Source organism: Papio anubis, chromosome 7 (genome assembly GCF_008728515.1).
Source record: "Papio anubis isolate 15944 chromosome 7, Panubis1.0, whole genome shotgun sequence".
NCBI lineage: Eukaryota > Metazoa > Chordata > Mammalia > Primates > Cercopithecidae > Papio > Papio anubis.
This window is the reverse complement of record NC_044982.1, coordinates 156,091,778-156,107,205: the sequence shown is the minus strand read 5'-3', so window position 1 is coordinate 156,107,205 and position 15,428 is coordinate 156,091,778. Positions and strand designations below refer to the sequence as shown.

The 15,428-nt window shown below is 39.1% G+C and overlaps 1 pseudogene; it reads right to left on the bottom strand.

The window, feature by feature from the left end:
• Positions 1-259: 259 nt before the first annotated feature.
• Positions 260-2,054, bottom strand: LOC110743663 (annotated as a pseudogene).
• Positions 2,055-15,428: the final 13,374 nt, after the last annotated feature.

Genomic DNA, 15,428 nt, shown 5'->3' with positions numbered 1-15,428 from the left:
GGAAAACTTAAAAAGATGACACAAAGATAGGCAGGGAGACCAGGTGTGGTGGCTCATGCCTGTAATCCTAGCACTTTGGGAGGCCAAGGCAGACAGATCACCTGAGGTCAGGAGTTTGTGACCAGCCTGACCAACATAGTGAAACCTCATCTCTACTAAAAATACCAAAATTAGCTGGGTGTGGTGGCGGGTGCCTGTAATCCCAGCTACTCGGGAGGCTGAGGCATGAGAATCGTTTGAACCTGGGAGGTGGAGGTTGCAGTGAGCTGAGGTCTCACCACTGCACTCCAGCCTGGGCAACAGAGCAAGACTCCACTTCAAAAAAAAAAAAAAGGACAGTCTGGGCAGCCTGGGTCAGGGGTCCTGGCTGGTAACCTACTTTGAGTAGGTTTCTTGCAGGTAAAAGCTGTGGGAAGCTTTTTTCCAGAACTCAACAGCATGCATGTTCAAAGGGCTATCAATGTTGGGTTCTCCTAGCAGACTCTGGATGGAGACCAGAATGGTCCTGATGCCATACAGTACAGACCACTTGTCCTTCCGAATATCCAGGCATATGTTACCCTGGGTGTCTATGTTGGGGTGGTAGCAGGGTGTGAGGAACTTCAATGTAGGCTCATTGTAAGGGTAGCCACTGGGGAACTCTAGCAAGAGCTTATACCTCAGGTCTTCATATACTGTGCCAACTGCTCCACGGATGGTTCCTACCCATTTGAAAAGTTTGTCTGATTCAAGGAAGGCAGAAATCCCTTTGTCACCAGACATCATGAGGGTCATCAGCTCCTGCTATAGTCTTCTGCCCACAGGACTCTGGGCAGCACCCCCACTCAGCTCAGTTCTTTTATGGGTGGTGACGATGCTAGTGGCAGCTGGGTTGTGGTTTTGGGAGACCACTTGGCTGCCTTCTCCTTCATTTTTGAAGAACAGTTTTGTTGGTTATAATATTCTTGGTTGACAAAAGTTTTTTTTCTTCCAGTACTTTGCATATAACATCTCACTCCTTTCTAGCCTATAATGTTTCTGCTGAGAAATCAGCTGATAATCTTATAGTAACTCCCTTGTACATGACAAGTGGCTTTTCTCTTGCTGTTTTCAAGACTCCCTCTTTATCCTTGACTTCTGATACATCAAACTATCCTTGATAGTTTGATTACAATATGTCTCAGTGTGGGCATCTCTGGGTTCTTCTTAGTCAGCATCCTTTGAGCTTCCAGAATTTGGATGTCCATTTTCTTCCTTAGATTTGGAAGTTTGGGCCATTATTTCTTCAAATAAGCTCTCTACCCTTTGCTCTCATTCTTGTTTTTAACTCCTGTAACATGTACATTGATAGGCTTGATGATTTTTCATAAGTCCCTTATGCTTTCTTCACTTTTATTAATTCTTTATTCTTTCTGTTCCTGTGACTTGATCACTTCAAATTATCTGTCTTCACCTTCACTGATTCTTTGTTCTGCTTGATCAAGTTGTCTATTGAATCCTTCTAGTGAATTTTATAATTCAATTATTGCAGTCTTCAGCTCTGGATATTTTTTTTCCTTAGTTTTTGTCTCTTTGATCATATTGTCACTTTGTTAATGCATTGTTTTCTGGATTTGTTTTTAGTTGTCTGTCTGTGTACTCTTGTATCACACTGAAGTTCTTTAAGACAATTATTTTGAATTCTTTTTCAGGTCGTTAATTGATCTCTTTGTTTAAGGTCAGTTCCTGGATATTTATTTTGTTCCTTTGATTGGGCCATTTTTTTCTATTTCTTCATATGCCTTATTATTTTTTACTGAGATTTGTGCTTTTGAAAAACAGGCACCACTTCAGCCTTTATGGCCTGGCTTCATACAAGGAAAGATCTTCACTAGTCACAGCTAGGGATTCTGGGGACCTCTCAAGCCTTTTCTGGGGAGATGCACCATGTAATACACCAGGTCCCCATTTGCCTTCTACCATGGTTGTATGCATCTTGAGGCCATCACTAGAAGCAGATGCCAGCACCAAGCTTCCTGTACAGCTGCAGAACTGTGAGTCAATTAAATCTCTTTTCTTATTTATGTTTATATATATGTATGTATTTTTAGAGACAGGGTCTCCCTATGTTGCACAGGCTGGTCTCAGACTCCTGGGCACAAGGGATTTTCTAGCCTTGGCCTTCCAAATTGCTAGGATCACAGATGTGAGCCACTACACCAAACCAAAATATTTTTTCATTATAAATTACTCATTCTCGAACACTTCTTTATTGCAACACAAAAATGGTCTAATACATAGATCCTGCTAGGAAAGGCATGGTAGCTTTGTACAAAAATTTTTGTAGAAAAAAATTTTGCTTACTGATTAAATTTCTTTAGTACTATTTCTACTATGTATGTTTCTGTAATTAGTATTTTTTCAGTTAACTATCTTTCACAGTTTTGGGGGTTGAGTTGTTCAGTATGTTCTCTACTTTTCATATTATTATTTGTGGGATTGATAGTGATGGTCCTCTTTCATTCTTGATAGTGCTATTTGTGCACTCTTTGTTTTTGTCCTTGAACACTGTTACTAAAGGTATATCATCTCATTAATTTTTGCAAAGAAGCAACTTTTGTTTTGGTCGATTCCTTTTATTTATGTTTGTTTTCTATGTCATTAATTTCTGTTCTTGTCATCCTCGTGTCTTTCATTCTACTTTCTTTAAATGTAATATACTTTTTCTCTGATTTCTTCAAATGGATATTTTGTTTTCCTAATTTCTTTGAATAGATAATCGCTCTTTCAACCTTTGTTCTTTCTTTATATGTTTGAAGGCTGAAAAAATCCTCTAAAGTACAACTTTAGCTGCTTCCAACAAGATTTGATATACAGTATATGGAGAGCTTTTATGTAATTAAGTGCAAATTTTTAATTGCAATTCTTCTTTAAACCTTGAGTTACTTAGAAGCAAAGCTCTGTCATAAGCTCTATTTTGCCTTTTTATATAGAGAGGTGGGTTTTGGTTAGTGTTTGCACAGTAAATCTTTTTTAGTCCTCTTATTCACAAGCTCCCTGTATCCTTGTGTGTTGAATGTGCACTTTGTCATTTAAAAAAAAGGTAAAGTTTGTTAGCTTTTTAATACACTTTAACAACCTTTTTATATAATCGGATCATTTAACGTTGTCTTAGTTCATTTTGTGCCACTATAACAGAATACCAGAAGGCCAGACACAGTGGCTCATGCCTGTAATCCCAACATTTTGGGAGGCTGAGGCAGGCAGATCACCTGAGGTCAGGAGTTCGAGACTAGCCTGACCAATATGATGAAACCTTGTCTCTACTAAAAATACAAAAATTAGCAGAGTGTGGTGGTATGCGCCTGTAATCCCAGCTACTCGGGAGGCTGAGGCAGGAGAATCACTGGAACCTGGGAGATGGAAGTTGCAGTGAGCCGAGATCGTGCCATTGCACTCCAGCCTGGGCAACAAGAGTGAAACTCTGTCTAAAAAAAAAAAAGAAAAAACAAACAAACAAACAACAAAATAAAAAAACAGAATACCAGAGACTAGATAATTTATTTATTTTATTTTATTTTGTTTTATTTTATTTTATTTGAGACAGAAGCTCACTCTGTCACCCAGGCTGAAGTGCAGTGGCACGATCTCAGCTCACTGCAGCCTCTGCCTCCCGGGTTCAAGCAATTCTCCTGCCTCAGCCTCCTGAGTAAGCTGGGATTACAGGTGTGCACCACCACACTTGGCTAATTTTTGTATTTTTAGTAGCGATGGGGTTTCACCATGTTGGCCAGGCTGTTCTTGAATTCCTGACCTCAAGTGATCCACCCGCCTTGGCCTCCCAAAGTGCTGGAGATTACAGCCATGAGCCACTGTGCCCGGCCTAGATAATTTATTTTAAAAAGAAATTTATGTCTCACAGTTCTGGAGGCTCGGAAGTCCAAGATCAAAGGGCCAGCAACTTGTGATTGCCTTTTTGCTGCTTCATAATGTGGTAGAAGGCATCACATGGATGAGAGAGGGAGAAGGGGGCAAACCAAACTCATCCTTTTTTAAGGAACCCACTTTCATGATAACTAATCATGATAATTACTCACAACCTTGCCATTAATTCATGTATTAGGGCAGAGCATTCCATGACCTACTCACCTCTTAAAGGTTCCACCTCTCAATGCTTTACACTGGGGAGTAAGTTTCCAACACAGCAACTTTGAGAGACATATTTGAACTCTAGGAAACATATTAACAGTTAATAACAAAGCAAACATGCAACAGACAAGTTAATGAAATTTCTAATATATTTCAATTTAAAGCCACCATCTTAAAGGTGTTATTTGTCTCATTTGTTCTACGTTAATTTTTCTCTCTTTTCTTGATTCTTTGAGAGTATTTTGGTCCATATTTCCTTTCACTATTAAGTATGACATTTGATATGCGTGTTGTATAAATGCCTTTATCCAGTTGAAGAAGTTTCCTTGTTTTTAGTTTGGTAAGTGTTTTTGTCAGGAAAAGGTGTTGGAGTTTTTCAAATGCTTTTTGAGATGTTGATGTGATTTTTGGTTTTTAATCTATTGATGTGATGTATTACATTAATTATTTTTAAAATGTTAAGTCAACCTTGTATCTCTGCTGTAAATATCACTTGGTCATGGTGTATAATTCTTTTTATATATTGCTGAATTTGGTTTGCTATTATTTTGTTTAGAATTTTTAATATCTGTATTCATAACAGGTATTCCTCTGTAGTTTTCTCGTAATGTCTTGTCTGGTATTCGTATAAGGATAATAATGGCTTCATAATGAGTTGCAGACTGTTCCCACCCCTTTTTTTGAATGTGAGATATTAGCATTAATTCTCCTTTAAATGCTTGGTAGAATTCAGTGACGACGTATTCTGGGCCTAAGATTTTCTTAGTGGGTAGTTTTTGATTACTTTGCTTCTTAGAGGTATATTCAGATTGTCTATTTCTTGTGTAACCAGTTTTTGTGGTTTGTATCTTTCTAGAAATTTGTCAGTTTTATCTAATTTGTCGTCACCTAATTTGTTGGCATACATACAATTGTTCATAGTATTTCTTTAAAATCCCTTTTACTTCTGTAAAGACAGTAGTAATGTCTCCTCTTTCACTTCAATTCTACTAATTTGAGCCCTCTTTTTTTGCTTGTTCAACCTAGAAACTGAAAATTTCAACCTGAAAATTAAACATTTATCAATTTTGTAGATGTTTTTAGAGAACCAGCTTTGGGTTTATCAATTTTTTCTATTATTTTTATTGTCCATCTATTGTTTTTTATTCTCTATTTCATTGATATCTATTCTAATCTTTAATATTTTCTTCCTCTGGCTTGCTTTAGGTTTAGTTTCCAGTTTCCTAGGGTGAAAGGTTAGAGTATTGATTTAAGATCTTTTTTCTTTCTTAACATAGGTATTTACAACTATAAATTTCCCTCTAAGCGCTGTTTTACTTGCATTCCATTACTTTGGGGATATTGTATCTTCATTTTCACTCACATAAATCTATTTTCTGACTTCCCTTTTTATTTTTTCTTTGTCCTGTTGGTTATTCAGGAGTGTTTTGTAAAATTTATCTCTGAGTTTACCAAGTTATTTTCCCGCTACAAATTTCTAATTTCATTCCATTGTGGTCAGAGAACATATTTTGTATTATTTCAATTCTTTTAAATTTATTGAGGTGTGCTTTACGGTTTAGCATACTGTCTATCCTGGAGAATGTTCTATGTACACTTGAGAACAGTATGTATTTTGTCGTAATTCAGTGGAATGTTCTGTCTTAGTTCATTTGTGTTGCTATAAAGGAATACCTGAGCCTGGATGATTGATAAAGGAAAGAGTTTTATTTAGCTCATGGTTCTGCAGACTTTACAAGAAGCATGGCACCAACATCTACTTCTGGTGAGGCCTACAGGCTGCTTTCAGTCGTGAGCTCATGGCAGAAGGCAAAGGGGAGCCAATGTGTACAGAGATCACATGGCAAGAGAATGGAAGCAACAGAAAGGGGAGGTAGGGAAGTGCCAGATTATTTTAAACAACTAGCTTCCATGAGAACTAATAGAATGAGAACTCACTCATTAATGTGAAGACAGCACCAAGACATTCATGAAGGATATGCCTCCATGACCTAAATGCCTCCCATTGAGTCCCTACCTCCAACATTGAGGATCAAATTTCAACACAAGATTTGGAGGGACCAAATATCCAAACCATAGCATGTTCTATAGTCGTCTGTTAGGTGTAGTTGGTTTATAGTGTCATTCAAGTCTTCTTCTACTTCTTTACTGATCTTCTGTCTAATCGTTCTATCATTAAGAGAGGATATTGAAATGTCTATTTATTTCTTCATTTCTGTCAGTTTTTTCCATGTATTGGTGCTCTGTTATTAGCTGAATATATATTTATAACTGGTATATTTTCCTGATGGGTTAATCCTTTTACTGTTATAAAGTATTCCCATTGATGTCCAGCAACATATTTTGCTTTAAAGTATATTTTGTCTATTACTGTAGCCACTCCAGCTTTCCTATGGTTGCTGTTTTCATGACATATCTTTTTGCATCCTTTTACTGTCAATCTATTTGTATCTTTGAATTAAAAGTGTCTTTCTTGCAGACAACATATAGTAAGTAGAAGCATGTTTTTTGTAATTCAGTATGACAATTTTTGCCTTTTGAGAATTGTTTAATCCACTCGCTTTTGATATTATTGTCAATATAGTCAGATTTATGTCTATTTTATTTTTGTCTTACATATGTCCTGTGTTTTTTCTGTTCTTCCATCGCTACTTTACTGCTTTTTCTGCAGTAAGTAAATATTTTCTAATGTAGCATTTTAATTTCATTAGGATTTTTTCCCACTATATTTGTACTACATTTTTTAGTGGTTGCTCTAGGGCCTATCATATATAATTAACTGATCATAATCACCTTGAGATTTAAACGAGTTTAATTCCAGTGATCTATTAAGAACACTATTCCTATAAAGCCCTGTTCCATTTCCCCCATTTCTGTGGTATTATTTTTATACACATTACATCTATTAATTTTACAAACTCAGTGATACATTGTTATAATCATTTTCTTAGTCCATTACATGTTTACTCCCACTTACCTCCTTTGTGATGTTATTGGCAAATATATTTCACATATATGTTATAGGCTCAACAATGCGTGATATACATATTATTTTATATAATTGCCTTTAAAATAAGTATGAGACAAAAGAGAAAATATGCATTTATAGTGTCTTTTTAAAGGACAGTAACTTTCACTGATACTCTTTGTTTTTGTGGATTCAAATTACCATTTAAGGTAACTTGCTTTAAACCTGAAGAATTTTTTTTAGTATTTCTTGAAGGCAGACCTAATAGCAACAAATTCTCTGGGTTTTTGTTTGTTTTGTTTTTTAATCTAGGAATTTCTTTATTTTGCCTTCATTTTTCAAATACAGCTGTGATGTATATTGATTTTTTCTTTGAACACTTCAAATATGTTATTTCACTGCCTTCTGACCTGTGTTTTGTTATAAGTCAGCTGCTAATGTATTTGGGGTTCTCTTTTAAGTGATGAGTCATTTTTCTCTTGCTGCCTTTAAGATTTTTTCTTGTCTTTGGTTTTCATCATGATGTTTCTGTTTGTAAATGTTTTCTAATTTATCCTGTTTGGAGTTGATTGACCTTTCTGAATGAGTAGGTTGTTGTTTTCAATAAATTTGAGAAGTTTTCTGCCACTATTTCTTTGAATATTTTTTTCTACTTTCTTTCCTCTCCTTCTGGTACATTGTTATGTATATGTTGTTGTGTTTAATCATGTCCCACATATCTCTGAGGCTGTCTTTTTTTCTTTTCCCCCATTCATTTTCTCTCTGTTCTTCAACTTGAATAATGAGCGGACTGTGGTATTGTTAGGACTCTCTTTCTGTCTCCGGCCACATCCAGATGTGAAACCACTAATTGCTCAATGATTGTACTCTTGTTTTCAAGAGTGCTTTGGGGCATTGATGCCTCTACAAAGACATCCAATCAAATTGTGATTCCTTTGAAGGAACCGTTTCTGAGGTCTAAGCTTCATATTTTCCCCCAGGAACTCAGAAGTGCTCCTCCCAGCTGTCTTGTTCCTCAGTTCTGTCCTGAAAACTAGCCAGCCTGGTTTAGGCTTTCTCTTCATAAATTCATGAATCTCCTTTCAGATGCCTTTCACTACAACTCGCACTGTTCTCTAGAGCCCTTGGGTTTAAACTTCTCCACATTCTGTTGCACAAGAAGTCAATTCCAATGAGAAGAGATTGGAATCTATCTGTTTTATGGCCTTCTTCTCCAATCAGGCAAAATTTTTAAGCTGGAGCTGGAGGTGTGGAACATGACAAGTTTTTCTTTGAGTGACACCTAAACATGTAGAAGTTCCTCCTCTTCTTTGCTTTTTAAAGTGGTGATTTTAAAATTTTTAATTGCAATTGTGCATGACTAGTAGCAAATATAATTAATTTTTATTTATTCAACTTGTATCCTTGTATCTTGGCTAAACTCCTTTATTAATTCTAGAAGTGTTTTTTTTCATAGTTTTTTTTTGGGTGGGGCTTTTCTTTTCTGCATGTACAGTCATGTCATCTGGAACTAGATCTCGGCTCACTGCAAGTTCCGCCTCCCGGGTTCATGCCATTCTCCTGCCTCAGCCTCCCGAGTAGCTAGGACTACAGGTGCTGGCCACCACGCCCAGCTAAACTTTTTTTTGTATTTTTAGTAGAGACGGGTTTCACCGTGTTAGCCAGGATGGTCTCGATCTCCTGACCTTGTGATCCACCTGCCTCGGCCTCCCAAAGTGCTGGGATTACAGGCGTGAGCCACCGCCCCTAGTCCAATATTATTTCATTTCACATGTAGTGTAAGGAGCTTATTATTATATTCCCAATTATTTCCTCCATCCTTTCTGCTATTGTCACACATTTTACTTTTCCATATGCTATAAACACATGACACATTGATCTTATAGTTTGCTTGAGACCGTTGTCTTTTAGAACAATTAAAATTAAGAAAATTTTAAATAGACTTTATTTTATGTACATTTGCTTCATTTCCAGAATACTTTATGTTTTTCTGTAAATTCAAGATTCTGCTGGTATCGTATTTTTTTCTGCCTGAAGAAATTCCTTTAACATTTCTTATATTGCAAGGCTGCTAGTAGTAAATTTTCTCAGTTTTTATTTATCTGAGAAAGTATGTCTTCATTTTTTAAAGATATTTTGCTGAATATAGAATGCTGGGATGACAGTTTTGTCTTTCAGTAGTTTAAACATGTCACTTTATTGTAATCTGGATTGCACTGCTTCTGTCACTTTATTGTAATCTGGATTGCACTGCTTCTGAGGTGAAGTGCACTGCAATTCTCATCTTTGTTTCTCTGTATGTAATGTGTCCTTTTTCTCTGGCTGTCTTCAGGGTCTTTATTTTTGGAAACTTGAATATGACATACATAAGTGTGGTTTCTCTCTTCCTTCTTTCCTTCTTCCTCCCTTTTCTTCCTCCTTTCTCTCTCTCTCTTTCTTTTCCTGCTTGGTGTTATCTAAGTTTCTTGAATCTATGGCTTGGTGTCTGTCATTATTTTTGGAAAAATTCCCAGCCAACATTTCTCAAATATTTCTTCCCCCTACTCTCTTTCTCTTCTCCTCTTGGGATTTGTATAATGTGTATATTGCATCATTTGGTATTGTCCCACAGCTCTTAGATGAACTGTTTTTTTGTTTTTTTAGATTTTTTTTGAGAGAGAGTCCTGCTCTGTTGCCCAGGCTGGAGTGCAATGGCACAATTTCGACTCACTGTGAACTCCGCCTCCTGGGTTCAAGAAATTCTCCCACCTCAGCCTCCTGAGTAGCTGAGATTACAGGCATGCACCACCATGCCCAGCAAATTTTTGTATTTTTAGTAGAGACAGGATTTCGCCACGTTGGCCATGCTGGTCTGGAACTCCTGACCTCAGGTGATCCACCACCTCGAGCTCCTAAAGTGCTGGGATTACAAGCATGAGCCACCATGCCTCGCTGGTTTTTTATTTTATTTTATTTTATTTTAACTGTTTGTTGCTCTTTGTTTTTCTATTGACTTATCTTCAAGTTCATGTTGATCCTTATCTTCACTGTGTCTAGTCTACTGATGAGCCAGTCAAAGGCATTCTTCATCTCTCTCACTGTGTTTTTCATTTCTAGTATCACCAGTTGATTCTTTCATATAGTTGCCACCTCTCTCCTGAATCATCCACCTGATCTTGTATGTTACCAGCTTTTCCTTTAGAGTCTTTAACACACGAATCATTACAATTTTAAGATCCCTGTCAGTTCCAACATATCTTGCTTTTTCATATGGCTCATAGTTTTTGTTTAAAAATAAACATTTAACAGTAGTAACAGAGGTAAATAATTTTCATACTTGGAAATGAGCACACCTTTCCTTTTAATATGGGGGTTCTATTAATCTAGTCAGGAGTTGAGTTTGACTTGAGATTTAATGTTGCAATAATCATTCTCATTATATAACAGACTTCAAATTCTAATGTTACCTTGTGTTTAGAATGGGGACTATTTTGCTAGAATTTTAACTTCCCTTTCTCATAAGGATGACACTGTTGGCACTTCTCCATCCCCACATTTTAAGTTTTTTCCCATGGATGGTGAGGGACAGGGGAGGGATAGGGGAGAAGTGACCTGTACCACCACTAGGAAGGAAGGTTTCTCAAGAGTCTCCTTGGTCTTCCCCGTGATTACCTGGTGAAAAACAATTCATCTTTTAACTTCATATGTGCAATTTATATATTATATGCAACATATGAAATCTATTAATTGCTCTATTAATTTTATAACCTGCTGTCTTGCAGAATTCTTTTATTTTTTCAGGTAGTTTTACCAACTATTTTACAACTTTGTTCTCTAGGGTTTTCCAAATGCACCATTTTGTCATCTGCAAACAGAGATGCCTCCAGTTCTTTTCTCTTACCTGATTGCATTGGTTAATATATTAAGTAATAATAGAGCTAAGAAAATGTTTGCCTTGTTCCTAACCTTAGTAGGAATGTTTCTAGTGTTTCTTCATTACATAAATCAGTGATTTTAGCATGAGGTATATACATAGTTTATCATGATAAGGATGTGTCCATTCATTTTTTCAAGACTATAAGTACAAATGGGTGTTCAATGTTTCCAAAGGCTTTATTGGCCTCTGTAGAGAGAGTCAAATGATTTTTTCTCCTTCAACTTATTATTATTGAATAATCTTTGAGTTCCTGGTATGGAATTGCTTTTCACTGCAATATTGATTTAGTTTTGTAGTTTGGGGAAGTCTTTATTTTTCTTTTTCTTGATGTTCACTTTCTCATGACCAGAGTATTTCTCAAGTGTATGTATTTCCCCAGAATGAGTTCATGGGTGGTTAACTTTTAAAATATTTTCTTACACATAAAACATTATTTTTGCTTTCATAATTAATAGTTCGGCTTACTGTATCATTTTTGAGACAAGATAGTTTTCCCTCCAGCCTTGAAGGAAGCCTTCTATTTCTCCTTAGCACATCGTGCTGCTGAGCTTGTTTCTCTGCCAGTGACCTGTGCCACCCCCTCCTCTTGTCTTTCTAGTAGTTCATGGCAAAATGCCCAGGTATTGATACCTTCTCTTCCTTTCACTTCTTTTTTATAGAGAAGAGGTCTCCCTGTGTTGCCCAGGCTGGTCTTGAACTCCTGGGTTCAAGCGATCCTCCCACTTCGGCCTCTCAAAATAATGGGATTACAGGTGTGAGCTACCACACCCAGCTATCTTTTCTCAATTATCCTATGAAATAACTTGAGAAAGTTTTAATTTAAAAACTGTTCCTCCTTTTTTAGCTCTGGGAAATTATTCCCCCAACATTTCTTTATTTCCTCTGTAGTAGACAAAATAATGGTGCACCAAAGGTGTCACATCCTAATCCCTGGAACCTACGAATATGTTATCTTACATGGAAAAAGGGACTTTGCAGATGTCATTTAAAATCTTTAAAAAGGGGAGATTTTTCTGTATTATCCAGGGAGCCCAATGTAATCACAAGAGTCTTCATAAGAGGGAGGCAAGAGGGCCAAAGTCAGAGAAGATGATGTGACATCAGAAGCAGAGGAGAGGGTGGTGCAATGATGGAGGCAGGGGTCAGAGTCAGAGGGAGAGATCTAAAGAGGATACACTGCTGGCCTTGAAAATGGATGGGTCCACAAGCCAAAGGATGCAGGCAGCCTCTAGAAGCTAGGAAAGACAAGGAAACAAATTGTCCCTTAGAGCCTCCAGAAGGAATGCAGTCCTGCTGACACCTTGATTTTAGGACTTCTGGCCATTATAGCTCTTAAGATAATAAATTTATGTTGTTGCAAGCCATTAAATGTGTGGTCATTGCTTACAGCAGCAATAGAGACCACTACACTTCCCTCCATTCTTATTTTTTTTCTGTTCATTTTTCTGAACTCCTAGCAGATTTTTTTTTCTTTTTTTTTTTGAGATAAGGTTTCACTCTGTCACCCAGACTGAAGTGCAGTGGCGCAATCTTGACTCACTGCAGCCTCTGCCTCCTGGGTTCAAGCGATTCTCCTGCCTCAGCCTCCCGAATAGCTGGGATTACAGGTGCCTGCTGCCTCACCTAGCTAATTTTTGTATTTTTAGTAGAGATGGGGTTTTGCCATGTTGGCCAGGCTGGTCTCGAACTCCCGACCTCAGGTGATCCGCCTGCGTTGGCCTCCCAAAGTGCTGAGATTATAGGTGTGAGCCACTGCGCCAGGCCTATCAGACACATTTTGACACCCTGGATTGACACTATGCATCTCTTACCTGCCCTGTCAGACTCTTCATCTTTTTATCTTCTTGCCCTACAGTCTGGGAAGTTTCTTTAACTTTACTTTCCTATCCTCCTCCCGATTTGCTTTTAATTTTTATCATCACATTTGTAATGTCTCTAAACTTTTTTGATTCCCTGATTTGTCCTTTCTCTAGTTTTCCATTCTTGTTTTGTGGATGCAATATCTCCTCAAACATATCTGAGATGTTAATTATGACTATTTTATTCTATTCGTTGCCTTTAGTATCTATTTCTTCCAGGGACAACTGTTACTTTTGTTCCTCTTGGTCCTTCTGCCTTGTGACTGTTTTCCTTGGTTGCCTGTTATGTACACAGATGAAAGATAAGACTGATGCATACAGACAGCTGCCAAGGGTTCCCTTTGTGGTTCCAGGGTTTGTTTACTCAGCAGGCCGCTCCCCTTCCTGGGAAGGCTGGCTTGACTTCTGCTTAGCCGGGTGAGTCACACCTGGCAGCCCTCACCAGAGGGTACCCAGCTTCCTCATCTCTACAAAAAGACCAAACTAACCAGGCTTTACTCCAGCAGATACTAACCCTTCTCCTAAGTTCACTTCAATTTCCTAGCAGTATGTTTTCGTCCGTTCAGGTCATTATAACAGAATCACACAGCCAGGGTTGGTTATAAACAGCAGAAATTCATTTCTCACATTTCCAGAAACTAGAAAGTCTAAAATTAAGGCGCCGGCAGATTTGGTGACTGGCGAGAGCCTCCTCCTGGTTCTTAGACGCCATTCTTCTTGCTGTGGCCTCACCTGGCAGAAGAGGAGAGGGGGTCCCCCGGGATCTTGTTTTCTTTTTCTTTTTGAGACGGAATCTCGTTCTGTCGCCCAGACTGGAGTGCAGCGGCACAATCTCAGCTCACTGCAACCTCTGCCTCCCGGGTTCACGCAATTCTCCTGCCTCAGCCTCCTGAGTAGCTGGGATGACAAGCGCACAGCACCACGCAGGCTCTTCTTTTCTAAGGGTACTAACCCCACTCATGAGGGCTCTGCTGTCATGACCTGGTCACCACCCAAAGGTTCCTCCCCCTAATACCATCACACTGGGGTGAAACTCAATGTATGAGTTTTGGGGGGACATGTTTCCATCTACAGCATAAACATATTGGTTCTATCCTACTACAAAACTCAGCCTCTTTGAGGCATGTTGGAGCCTGTGATTAAAGCAAAGAGCTCCCCCCACTGTTCCCCGCACGATCTCTCCATCCACTCTCCAAGAGTGAAGTCTCTAGCTTCCTCTCTTCCCAAACCGTGGACCCTGAGATTGCAGCCTTTCTGTGTCGGGAGTTCGTTCCTTCCCGTGCGTTTGCGGTACCGCAAGAAAGAAGTCATGGACCTTTGCAGTGAATGTTACACCTCTTAAAGGTGGCATGGATCCAAAGAACGAGCAGCAGCAAGATTTATTGCGAAGAGCAAAAGAACAAAGTTCCCACAGCACTGATGTGCACACCACAGATGTGGATTGGAAAGGATAGCCCCCGTTGGTTGCAGGGTGGCCAGCTTTTATTCTCTTATTTGTCCCCACCCATGTCCTGCTGATTGGCCCATTTTACAGAGTGCTGATTGGTCCATTTTACAGAGCACTGATTGGTCCATGTTACAGTGTGCTGATTGGTCCATTTTACAGAGCACGGATTGGTCCATTTTAGAAACCTCTAGCTTGCCACAGAGAGCTGATTGGTGCGTTTTACAATCCTTTTGTAAGACAGAAAAGTTCTCCAAGTCCCCACCCACTCCAGAAGTCCAGCTGGCTTCACCTCTCATTTCCAGCTGGTAGAGGTACCCTTCTACCCAAGCCTCCTCCTTTCTACCCTCCTCCCTGCCACGTACACTCACTCCTGCACACTTACTGAGCTCCAGTGCCCCCTGCTTTGGTTTATAAATCAACATCATCATGCCTGTTTTTTATTTTCTGGAAGTCCATGATAGCCACGGGCCCACTGGTAACTTGCCTGTGCCCCACTCTCCTTCTCAGCTCTGCTTGGGTTATGCTACTTGGCCACGTCCAGGGAGTTCAGACACGAGAGGGAAGCAAACGAGGTGTTCAGTCTGCTCTGTGGGCACCTATGTCGACACGCTTAGTTATCATTGTACTTGTGGTAACATGCCAGTGTGTAGCAGGAGTCCTCTCCCTGACAAGGACAGAGCCTTCCCACAGATGAACTGCCTTAGCGCAGCTGGCACTCCAGTCTGGGATCACTTATAACCACTGGCTGACCTTTTTCATGAGAAACATAATTGGCTGTAAACTCTCTGAGGGTGGTGAATCAGTTAGGACTATCTCTGACTATGGGTTAAAACAATCCTAACATAATAGTGGCTTAAGCAAGAGAGCAGTTTACTCAATGTGGGAGGCAGGAAGTCCAGTTCTGTTACAGGGGCTACACTGTGATGGGGACTCAGGCTCCATCTATCCAGTGCTCATTATCCTTGTGTGGCTTTAAATACCCTTGTGTGGCTTCCATTCCCACGATGACCCATGGTCCGGTGTGACTGCTGCAGCTCCTGCCGCCATGTCCACACTTCGGCCAGCAGGAAGAGAAAGAAGGAGGAAGGGCTCATCCACTCATTTACAGGTTACTTCCTGGGATAGAAGTTG